Raw genomic sequence first — 12,309 nt, forward strand, 5'->3', positions numbered from 1 at the left:
AAAAAAGCATCCAAACGCTCGTTCCGGCGTCTCTTTAAACTGGAGCCGCAGTCCGTGATTGGCAGCGCGGGCGGCGACGTCACTCCGGTTAACAATGACAGGCACCTTCCTGGCCAAAGGGAAACCAAGGGAAGTAACCTGAGAGATGACAGCGAGAGGACAAAAGAAAGAGCGCAACACCCCGCCAAACTCATAGGGCCGTAACAGTCTGAAAGATCTAAAAATCTACAAAACTTAACTTATTTGTTAAAACAAAAGTTACATCATTATTTAATCTTACGGTTTTCCATCATCAAGTGGATTTTGTGTGCATGTTTGTGTTTGCATTTGAGCTTGCATGTGTCCGTCTTTTTGTGTTTGTTTCTGCATGTTTGTGTTTTCATGCATGTTTGTGTTTGCGTTTTAGTTGCATGTATGTTTGCGTTTGCATTTATGTTTGCCATTTTGTGTTTGAGTTTGCATTTATGTTTTGTGTTTTTGCATTTGTGTTTTTGCAGTTTATGCATTTATGTTTTGTGTTTTGCATTTGTTTGCATTTGAGTTTGAATGCATGTTTGTGTTTGCATTTTTGAGTTTGCATGTATGTTTGTTTTAGCTGCATGTATGTTTGCATTTGCATTTATGTTTGCCATTTTGTGTTTAAGTTTGTATGTATGTTTGTGTTTGAGTTTGCATTTATGTTTGCCATTTTGTGTTTAAGTTTGTATGTATGTTTGTGTTTGAGTTTGCATTTATGTTTGCCATTTTGTGTTTGAGTTTGCATTTATGTTTTGTGTTTTTGCAGTTTATGCAGTTATGTTTTGTGTTTTGCATTTATGTTTGCATTTGAGTTTGCATGTATGTTTGTGCTTGTGTCTGTGTTTGTGTTGAGGATTGAAAAATCTAGGAGTGAATATGACGAAATAACAAATGTAACTAAACGAACAAATTCACTAAAATGAAACAAGAATTTTGTTAAAACAATCACTTCATCCCTATTTAAGTTTGTTGTTATCGACATCTCCTTTATCTATCTAACCTCATCCTGAACATCAGTTTGAAGCCACATTCACCAGATCCACATTATAAACATTCCTGTTTTTCTTAGACAAAATATTTTCTTCCTCAACATTGCCCACCAATCTCACCAGTTGCCATGCAAATCCAGCTGTGTGTTGTAAAAAGGTTCAGTGCACATCCTATGACCTACTGAACTTTTTGGCAAAGTTCACAACACCAGTAGACCCAGCTGCTCTCACAGGTGTATACCATAAATGGTTGGAATAGATACCCTTTTGATCACTGAACATCTTAGAGAAAATATCTTTTTTGATCTCTGAACTTTACCTGACACACCCCCACAAAAATTAAAAATGCCAGCTCCCCTCAATTAGACTGTAAATGAGTCGCAAACCCCCCAGACACCATCTTTAGAGTTTTACAACACTGGCTGATCTGATAAGACATGCATTGACGATCGTAGACCCCACTCACCAAGCTCTCTGTTTTATTAGGCTGTGTGATACAAGCTTTTTACATTTCGTGTGATGTTGTTAAGTTTAGACGATTAACTACATGCGCGTGAACGTGTGTTTTAACTACCAGTCCGCAAGTCTTACGGGAAGAAAATCCTCTCTTGTTTTTAGTGTGTAGCGTGGAACAAAACATTTGCAATCACCTTGATATTTTAACTACCTACATGTACATGCATAAGTGCATTTCAACTGATATAACAGGCTGTAAGTTCTAAGACTGACAAAAATCAAAGAGTGAATAAATAAATTAAATTAATGAAGTGTGAATAACTAAATAAAATAAACTAAAATAAAGAAACATTTTCCTGTGGCTTAGGAGAAGTTTGTTTGAAAGGAAACTGGTATGATCTTTAAAAATGAAAAACTACTTGTATTAATATTAAAACAGGAAGAATGCTTTCATCAATTAAGAAATGTCATAGATTTATTAACCCTTTAACTGTCACTCCCATTTTGAACATAGACGTGAAAATGCACTATCCAAACTTACATTTTTATAATTCATGATGTACATTTTCCATGGTAATACAATGTCTCCAACGATTTACAGTTTTGTCATGATTAGTTTAGGATCTATTTGTAATATGGTGAAGTAAACTTAGGCGTCCCGCTGAGGGGACGGGTGACAGTTTAATAAAAGTTTTTTATTTTTTTTATTTTGAAAAGTTTATTTTGTTTAATTCTTTTATCATACATTTGAATCTTTGCGTTGGCCTCTGCTTATGGTGTTACGGCTTGTGTTAGGGGCGGGGTCTGATCGCTGCACCCGTAACTTCATTTTGAGTTAGGCAGCAAGGAGAGAGGGTGTATTTTTGCTGAACAGTGTAAGATGTTTGACTCTTTTTCTTTTCTTTTACTTTAACTCTTGTATCAGTAAAAACTCTACCTTTTTAAAGTTGTAATGTTAGACTACAACATAGATTTTGACAACTACCATATGCTATTTTACAAGATGTGTCTGATAATTTTTTTGTTTTAGATCAACGTAAGATGCTCGACTCTTTTTTTCTTTTACTTTAACTCTTGTATCAGTAAAAAACTCTAGCTCTTTTTAAAGTGCAACATAGATTTTGACAACTATCATATGCTATTTTACAAGAACGTGTCTGATACATTTTTTTTTTGTTTGTTTGTTTGTTTGTTTGTTTGTTTTAGATCAGCGTAAAGATTTTCGACACTTTTTTATTTTCTAACTTGTAACAAACACTACCTTTTTAAAATTGTAATGCTAGACTACAACATAGATTTTGACAAGTATCTTATGCTGTTGCTTAACGATCGCATCTGATACTTTTTTGTTTTAGATCAAGGCAAGATGGTCGACTTTTTTTATTTTCCTTTACTTTAACTCTTGTATCCTTTTACCTTTTTAAAAAGTGCAACATTTTTGACAACTACCATATGCTATTTTACAAGATGTGTCTGATACTTTTTTGTTTTAGATCAACGTAAGATGCTCGACTCTTTTTCTTTTCTTTTACTTTAACTCTTGTATGAGTAAAAAAAAAGTTTTTAAAAGTGCAACATAGATTTGGCAACTATCGTCTGATACTTTTGTTTGTTTTAGATCAGCGTAAGATGTTCGACTCTTTATTTTCTAACTTGTAACAAACACTGCCTTTTTAAATTTGTAATGCTAGACTACAACATAGATTTTGACAAGTATCTTATGCTGTTGCTTAACGATCACGTCTGATACTTTTTGTTTTGTTTTGTTTTAAGTCAACGTAAGATGCTAGGCGCTTTTTTTTTCTTTTACTTTAACTCTTGTATCTGTAAAAAACTACCTTTTTTAAAAACATTTAATTTTCCAAATTTTTTGGCAACTGTCGTATGCTTTTGTTTTACACAGACGTGTCTGGCTGCTTTTTGTTACTGGTTAACGATTGTATTTGATACATTTTTGTTTTAAATGTACCACCAAAATTGTTTAACAATACATAAATGCTCCTCTTGACTTGTTTTACTTTTTCTGGAAAACACCGTCGTCACAGTGTTTCTATTGAATGTGAAAAACTTTAATAAAAACTATCCCCTTGACCCCGTTTTACCCAACCGTTTCACACTTTAAAGTTTAAAGCACATAGTTTTGAACATTTTTCAATGGCCCCACTTCAAAAAAAACACTTTCCCAAACAATAAGATAACGGTCATAAATTCCTTTGAATCACTGAGGTGAATAAACAGATGTACAAACAGGTGGCCAGTTCGGGGTGGGGGTGTACAAAAACAGGTGTCCAAACAGGTGTCCAGTGGGGTGGGAGGGGGAGGAATTTTTATGTTATAAATCATATTTTTGACAACACGTGCCCGGGATTCTCTCTTACTCCCAGCTCATTTCAGTGTATCTAAATCTCCATTTGATTTTGTTATACAAATGTGCAAAATGTGAATAATCAGATGAAATGTGTTAGAAGGTACAGATAAAATTGTCTATAAAGGCACTGACCTTATAAATAATAAACTCACACTACCAGGTTTCTTATATAGTAAACAAACAAGGGTGTTTTTGTTGTTGTTGTTGTTTGTTTTACATTTATGTAGGCTATTATATGTATTCATGTACTAATTTAGTTTAAAAAAAATGGCTTTGTGAATATCCTGTTGCTACTCACTTGTGTAAACATTAGGGTGCATAAAAAAAAAAATCAAATGTAAGATGTTTTGTTGGATCATTTCTTATTTTTTCCATTTATTTATTTATTTATTTAAGTGACAATGTGACGTGTAGGCTAAGTGTGGTAACCCATACTTGTAGGGTTGTCCTCTGCATTTAACCCTTCCAAATGCACACATACAGCAGTGAGTATTGTTAGATCAGGTCCACACGCCAGACAATCAGGATCCAGCCCCGGACACCAGATCCCGTCAGAAATATATCAGTCTTTGGTAACAGAACAACTAGTCAGCAAGCTGTAGTTACCCCAACCCCACTAACAAGCAGGTTTCTGTCAGTTATGAAGTTGATCGATGAAAGCCAGAAAAGAGCAGAAGCAGGAGACGAAGTGATGATGGTAAAAAAGGTATAATAGAATTTATTGAACAGGTTTAGTTGTGTATGTCTCAATGTTCAGACTTCGTCTAAGGAGTACAGCTCAAAGAACAATGATATATCAAACGGATTCAACACCCCATAAACCTTGAATTTCCATAAACATCCCCGTTATCTATTTCTTAGACCAAACAATTCATGAAACCCCGCAATCATGGAACTGAACAATAATGAAAATGCATAAGCAAGGAAAATAATAAGAAATAAAAAATATAAAAACATATAAATGAATAATATAAATGAACAATATATATGAATAAATGATAAATACTTAAATAATCAAATAAATAATTAAATATGAATTATGCGAATGACTAATGATTATAAAATGATTATTAAATGATTATGTAAATAAATGATTATAAATGAAATTAAAAACAAACATAACATTTAAACACAACACAATAATTTGCATGTAAGGATCTAAGGATCCTTCACTCCCCCCCTCTTAATCATATATGATTGAATTATTATTATTTTTTTTTTATTGACAAAAACATGAAAAACATTGTGTACAGGACAGAGACATACATGAAAAAAAAAACATACATGACAACCAATATAATTTATGTGCTTATGTAGGTTTGAATAAATATGACAGACAAAGAATGACATAAACACAGGAATATAAGAGAAAGTACCACATGTACATCAGTAATATAAAACAAAAATAGTAATATTGTCATTAGTAATAATAATAGTTCTTGTTGGTGTGTGTGTGTGTGTGTGTGAGTGTGAGTGTGAGTGTGTGTGTGTGTGTGAGTGTCTGTGTGCGCGCAGTATTGGATCATGTGGATAAGAATGACAGACACAGAAGTAGGCTCAATGCATAACATAGTAATGATTGCAATAGCAGTAAATTATGATAGTGTTGAAGGAGGTAGGAACCGAAGTTGGCAGATGGGTAGTGAAAATCGTTACTCAGAGATTGGGAGGGGGTGGGGGCGCCAGGAGGAGGAGAAAGTGGCAATAGTAATAATGATTAAATACTAATGATAATAAAAACTGTCCCACCTGTAACAGTATAGATAATAATAATTATAATATAGTAATGTATAATAGTGCCGTTAATAATAAAGCTATAGATTATACAATATATTAAGGCTGCCTCTGAACCTTCAGTACAGACCGCGTTACCCGGGACCCGCCCGCACCGCCTAGTGACGGGTTGACAGTGGGGGCACCGTGGGGCCCGGAGCCCAAAGTGCAGACCCAGCCGCCTTGCCTGCCACTCTGTGTAAACAATTATATGTACATTTATGTATATATGTATATATATGTACACACACATACATTCATACACATATACGCATTCATAAATCTGTCTGTGTCAGCTTGTATGCAATGCATTAAAAGAAGTGTGACGTGTAGTGTGGGACCAGGCCCGTTCAGAGCCATGGCCCCCACACTCCCGCCACACTTACCCTCTGAACGAGTTAAATACGTGTTTCCATTATCCATGTCCATATATATGTATCTATTAACATGAGGTGCATTAAAAACACAGAGTGAGGCACGCAATGCTGGTCCGGTCAAAGCTAAGAACTTTGTACCAGAGTTGGTAAAGGCTGGGGCTCTAGTTCCCTGGCTTCACCCCACACCCACCGCCAGACCACCAGTCAACTGAGGCTCAGAAGCAGCAAAAAGAGCAAGAGAAAGATATAAAGAGAGAGGATATGATAGAGAGAAAGAAAGGAAGAGAAAAAAAAAAACAAATTAAGTAAGTAGAAGTAAAAGTGATAATAATAATAATAATAATAATAATAAATTTTAATCATAATAATAATACTAAATATTATTATCATCATTATCAACAACAATAATAATAATAATGATGATAATAATAACAATAATAATAATAAATATTAATAATAATAATAATAATAGAATACATTTTGTAGAATTGCTTTAATTTTAGCCCGTGTTTACGGCCTCCTCCTGAACAGGTCATTTCCGTTATCCCGCATACCAGCGTCAGTTGGGGAAGTGTGTTGTCTAGCATTGGATGATGGCCTGAATGTGAAAGGCCTTGTGACAGTCAAACGTCTGATAAGACAAATCAACACCTTAATAGTAATGCATAAGAACAAAATGATGATTAAAGCTGAAATTACCACTACTACAGGTGCTTTTAAATGATCCCAAATTGGTCCCAATATTGATTTAAACCATGTGTCCCAATCAGATGAGAAAAGGCCGTTATCTTCATTAAGTTTAGTTACTTGCTCATGCAGGACCTAAATTACGGACTGTCTTTCTGGCATTGTCTGGAATGTATGAGCAACATTCAGTTGCAATCACTTTGCAAGTCCCATCAAAAGGGCATAGTAAACTCTAAATAAATTATCTGGAAGGGTTGCAATTTTGATACCAGAACCATCGACTGGAGTGCATCATTCAGAGTGTTCAATGACAGGGGTGTCAACTATTAAATTAGTTAGTATGTTGCTAATTTTACCCATATTACTTTGTTCACTTATGGAGATCGGATCAGACAATGGTAATGGATGTGCATCCAGAGGCCATGACGTAGATGTTTCGGGATAAGATTGAGATATCCAACATTTGGAAATATTGAGCACCTTAGCATATGTTTGAGCTCAGGTTAAAGCCGAATTAAGTTTACTGTGAGACTCAAACTATGGATGGAATAATGGATCTGAATTATGGATCAGAATGGAAACCAACGTAGCAAAGAACAACATCATGTTCATGTTAGTTTGGTTCATACCCTTCAGTGTAATAATTAAAAATGAACCACTGGCCTGGTTTTAACTTAGATTCTGGAGAAAACTTTGTATGACAGTTATGTGGTTTAAATTTCAATACCCCTATATATATGTTGATTGGAGGCCAAAATAGATATTGAGTGCATACAGTTAGAGTCCAGCTTGGTCGATTTTCAGGGTGGTGTATCCATGAATCATCCCGAACAGATGTAAAACCTACAGCTAGTATAGCTCTGTCATGTGACAACACTTGCAACTGTTCCAGTTGTGACTCTTGAAGCTCAGAATGTCTCTGCTCGCGGAATGAAGACACCCAACCGGAATTCACAAACTCTTGCCAGACTGTCCTTCTGGCAGAATCCCAAGGCTGGAAATGTAGTGAGGTTCCAGCTATTCTGTCTGCTGGTGGTTGTCGCCAAGGAGAGTTCTCAGAATGATAAGGCCTGAATCTTTCAGCGAAGTTCTTGAAGGCCGCTGACATAAATCTGTGAAAATATAAACACAAAAACGGAAAACAAGAGAGCTTCATGGCCATAAAAACAACTTTATTTTAAACAATTTAATTTTGTTTTGACTCCCATAAGATTATCTGGCGACTAGACTGCAGTTGGTGTAAGCTACCCATGAGCCCCCACCCACCATATCTTCATCATGAGGGTGGCCCCCAAGTCACTAAAAGACAAGATTCTTCCTCATGACTCCATCCTACAGCATTTCGCCAGGTTGTTTAACATTTGGGAGTATGAGCTAATTTACAATGTCTATTATCTTTCCATTTAATTTTGGCTAATAATTCTACACTGTAAAAAATAAAAAGTTGAGTCAACTTAAAAATTTAAGTTAATCTGCTGCACAGCAATTTTGAGTTTATTCAACTTTAAAGGAGGGAAGTTGTGGCAACTCATATATAAAAGTTCAGTGAACTTCAGTGAAGTTGAGTGAACTACCAGTCAAGAGTTGGCACAACCTAGTTCTTGAAGTTCAGTAAACTCAAAAAAGCTTTGCAGCAGATTAACTTAAATTGTTAAATTGACTCAACTTAAAATATTAAGGTAACCAGCTGCAAAGCTTTTTTGAGTTTACTGAACTTCAAGAACTAAGTTGTGCCAGTAATTTTTTGCTTGAAGTTCAGTAACCTCAAAAAAAGCTTTGCAGCCGGTTGCTTTAGTATTTTAAGCCAACTCAACTGCATTTTTTACTATTTAAATGTATAACTTTAAATCTTACATCCAGACTCTAAGCCACATTGTATGCTCCTCCACATCCTTTAAGAATACAAATGCATGCAGTATGAACAATACTGTAAATATAACACAAACAAGATTGTCATCATTACATAAAGTATTTATTGGCATTCTGCAAAATGAACACAATTTAGGTATTATCCACTCAAACTATGAACTAGGATGTGACTATTTACAATAAAAACACTCTTAAACAAAAAAGACACACTTAAAAATTATTTAAGTGCCAGAAAAAATGTAACATTAAAAATATTAAAATTCTGCAGCCTTAAGTAAAGTTTTAAATCAAAAGTCACCAAAAAACTTTTATATAATTTAAAGGAAGCTAAACTTTACCGTCATTTTAAACGTTCATCTTGCTATTATTTTGGCGCATCCATAATGCAACAAACACACTGGTTCAAGAAGCAAAATATTTAAACTATTAACACAAAACTTAAAGGAATAATTCAACCAAAATTATTCTGAAAATGTATCATTTACTCACTCCCATGTTGTTCTAAACCGTTGTTCACACTCAACACAAATTAAAATATTTTAATGAAATTTGAGACACTTCCCTGTATTGAAAGGTTGTTCACCCAAAACTTTAAAGCGTTCATAAAGAGATCATAAATAATTAAATAAATATATAAGTTAATATGAATTGAGCAGTTTAAGTCTCCTGAAGAGACACAATTGTAGGGATGCATGAATTAGGATTTAGAAAATAGTACATTTGAAAATAGTTTATTTTCATTAATATTAATATATTTATACCATTGATACTAGTTTTACTTATTAATATTATTTACATATATTATCTATTAACATTTTTGTTTTTTCCTATAATGTATTTTAGCCTGCATTAGGGTTTTACACACTCACACAAAAACTAAACAAAACAGCATGTGGTTTCAGTTAGGTACTTTTATTTTTTTAATTGACAACTTGAAGCAAAAATGAAAATGCTCTAAAAACAGTTGGCTAAATACAAATAATAAATGACAGTTGACAATGAACTTGAAAAAAATCAGAAAGTGAATCAGAAAGTGAAAATAGAAATAGAAAATAAATGACAAAAGTTCCAGTGGAATAATGTATCTTCAGGATCCTCTGTGATGCCTTTAAGCCCATCAATGTGGTGTGATTGAGTGGCAGTTTCTCTGCAGATGATGAGGTTGTGATTATGATGTATCTGAAATACACAGTTGAGTTTACAGTTAAAGAGTGTCCATGTGTTTATGCAAAAACAATTATGCTTATGAAGGCCATAAGCAAAAATTTACATATAAGCAGTATGCCCTTCAAAATATTTAAAAAAAGAAAAAGTGATTTAAAGTGGGATCTTGGGATAGTTTTATATAGCTTTAACACTTAAGCATAGACTCAAGTAATAATTTTAAGAAAAATCTAACAATGAATAAACTCATTACCTCTATTACTTAGTGGAGAAGAGAGTATCCTTAACTGAACAGAGCTGGTCACACAAAACAGAACCTAAAAAAAAGAAAAAGACATTATTGGCAATGGGAAACAAGTTACAAAATGAAAGTTAAAAGTTTATAGACATTGTAAGAAAGAACTTCACCTGTTGAAACTGTGTTGATAGTCTGTGTAGCTGGATAGTTGATGTCCAGAAAATGAGTAATGAGGTGTTTTGACAGTTACAAATTTTTTTTTTTTTTTTAGAAAAAGCCAGAAATAAAAAAAAAAAACAAAACAAAAAAAACACTAAACTCGGTTCTAAATAGACCTTTAAAGAACCATCTTTTTAGAGTGTACTTATAATGCAGTGCTAATTGACATAGCTTTTAAGCTATCACTGTATAGAAAACTAAAATATAATACAATTTGTGTTTTTTTTTTTTTTTAATACATGTTATATAAGGCTCAAACTCACAGCACTTGCAGAGATGGAGCAGCATTTAGTGTGAAATGCGTGATGTGTAATGTCATCACGTCTCTTCAGAAGACTGTGTTTAAACCATTCGATTCTTATGTATTCATTTTACAATCTTTTTATGAACATTTTGAAGCATCAGAATTTAAGGTGAATAGTTTTTCAGTGAATGGACAGAAATATCTCAGGTTTCATTAAAAATATCTTCATTTGTGTATTAAAGATGAACAAATGTCTTATGGGTTTGGATCGACATGACGGTGAGTAAATGATGACAGAATTATCATTTTTTTGGATGATCTAAATTAAGCCAGAGAGGACAGCAACAGCAGTGGTAAGGCCATGTATATATTCCAACACAATCTGCGTCTCTAGTACTACATCCTAGGCACCTTTAGGTTTGAGTGGATGACAACATCATCTTCCAGTAATAGTTAAGATGCTCATCTTCATCCCCTTGGTGTGGACATCCTCTGGCTTTGTGTCCTGCAGTAAAAAAAAAAAAAAAAAAAAAAAAAAAAAATCAAAAATTATATTTCCTACTAAATATTGACATTAAATGTTTAAAACATAACAAAAATAATAATAATGAAATTCTGGATAACGACTAGTTTTTACCAGTACAGAAAAAGGTCAGAAATAATACAATACATGTATAAAATAAAATACTGCATATCTTCACTGTATGGAATAAACTGACTCTTATTGAAGCTGCTAAATTTGTTCAGTCAAGAGGAGTGAGTGTTGTCTTAGCTTTTTGTTATTATTTTTTTTTTTTTAACATTAACGGAACAAATATCAGCAGGTTTATGAGGCTAACGTTAATGCACGGATTAAATTTACTGACACACAGGCGATTTTATCTTTAGCCGTTGACTCTCATTTCAGACCTACAAGTGATTGTTTACGTAAATAATCACATTTTGCATAACTTTATGTGTATTTGACAATTTAAACAAACTAAGCTGCTACAGAGAGATGAATCTGTGATCGCATATTTTCTGCACGCTTCGGTTGTGTCAATAAACACGTTTATCATCTTACACGTCTTGCACTTTCATATATATGCACCACTATCGCGGCATCACAAAAACAACTGTGTGCCAGATAAACTAGTAAGTTATATCGCCTAGCACAACGAAATACAACACATAATTAACCTCTATCTGGTTAATTATATACTCGTTTAATCGACATAAACATTTGAACTGTATCTATAAAAATATTTCTGTATACATACCTTGCAAATGCTAACGTTAGCTGATCGTGCTTGGAAAAACAAAGCTGGCTAACTAGTTAACGTTAGCCACCTGACTTCATTCAACAATGTTTATTCTTTCTTTTAAGAACATTTACAAACCTAACTGTGTAGTTCATTTGGCTTACTTTCTATATTAAATCAGTGTAGAAAGAACTTACCTTAAAAGAAGACATCCACTCCCTTTGCCATCATTGTTTATGTTTGAAGCAGGAAACTCCTTGTATAGTTCAGCGACGGCACTCTGCGCATGCGCAATAATGTCAAGTTGACCGCTCAAATGAAGAAATAAAAATACTGAGTTTGCTCAACTTTTTTATTTGTGTTCATTGAGAAAAATATAGTAAACATTGAGTTAACTTGTTTTTATGTGTAAACTCAAAATTTTGCTTAAAAATGTGTCCACTTGACTTACATTTTTAAACTGAGTGAACAATTTGCAAGTTGGAGTTTTTACAGTGTACATAATTTAGATCTGAAGGGGTTGCTAATGATAAACTAATTTTTACAGAATTCTATGTCCGCCCCCCTCTGGAGGAGGTTTCCACACATCATAAAGCCTGAATTCAAACCTTTGCCTTATTGCCTCAGTTAAAACCAATTGATCTATCAGAAGAAAATCTGAATTAA

General features: G+C 33.7%; 1 long non-coding RNA gene across 2 annotated transcripts; it reads right to left on the reverse strand.

Moving 5' to 3' along the window:
- Positions 1 to 8,375: 8,375 nt before the first annotated feature.
- Positions 8,376 to 11,911, reverse strand: LOC127161421 (uncharacterized). 2 transcript variants are annotated; one of them, XR_007827039.1, is made up of 4 exons: positions 11,841 to 11,911; positions 10,110 to 10,907; positions 9,955 to 10,018; positions 8,376 to 9,716 (listed from the first exon to the last, which is right to left on the reverse strand). It is a non-coding gene; the product is annotated as an uncharacterized LOC127161421 (long non-coding RNA). The 2 variants fall into 2 exon arrangements; XR_007827038.1 differs by having other exon boundaries at positions 9,955 to 10,907.
- Between the last annotated feature and the right edge of the window lie 398 nt (positions 11,912 to 12,309).

Source organism: Labeo rohita, unplaced genomic scaffold, assembly GCF_022985175.1.
Source record: "Labeo rohita strain BAU-BD-2019 unplaced genomic scaffold, IGBB_LRoh.1.0 scaffold_645, whole genome shotgun sequence".
Classification (NCBI taxonomy): Eukaryota; Metazoa; Chordata; class Actinopteri; order Cypriniformes; family Cyprinidae; genus Labeo; species Labeo rohita.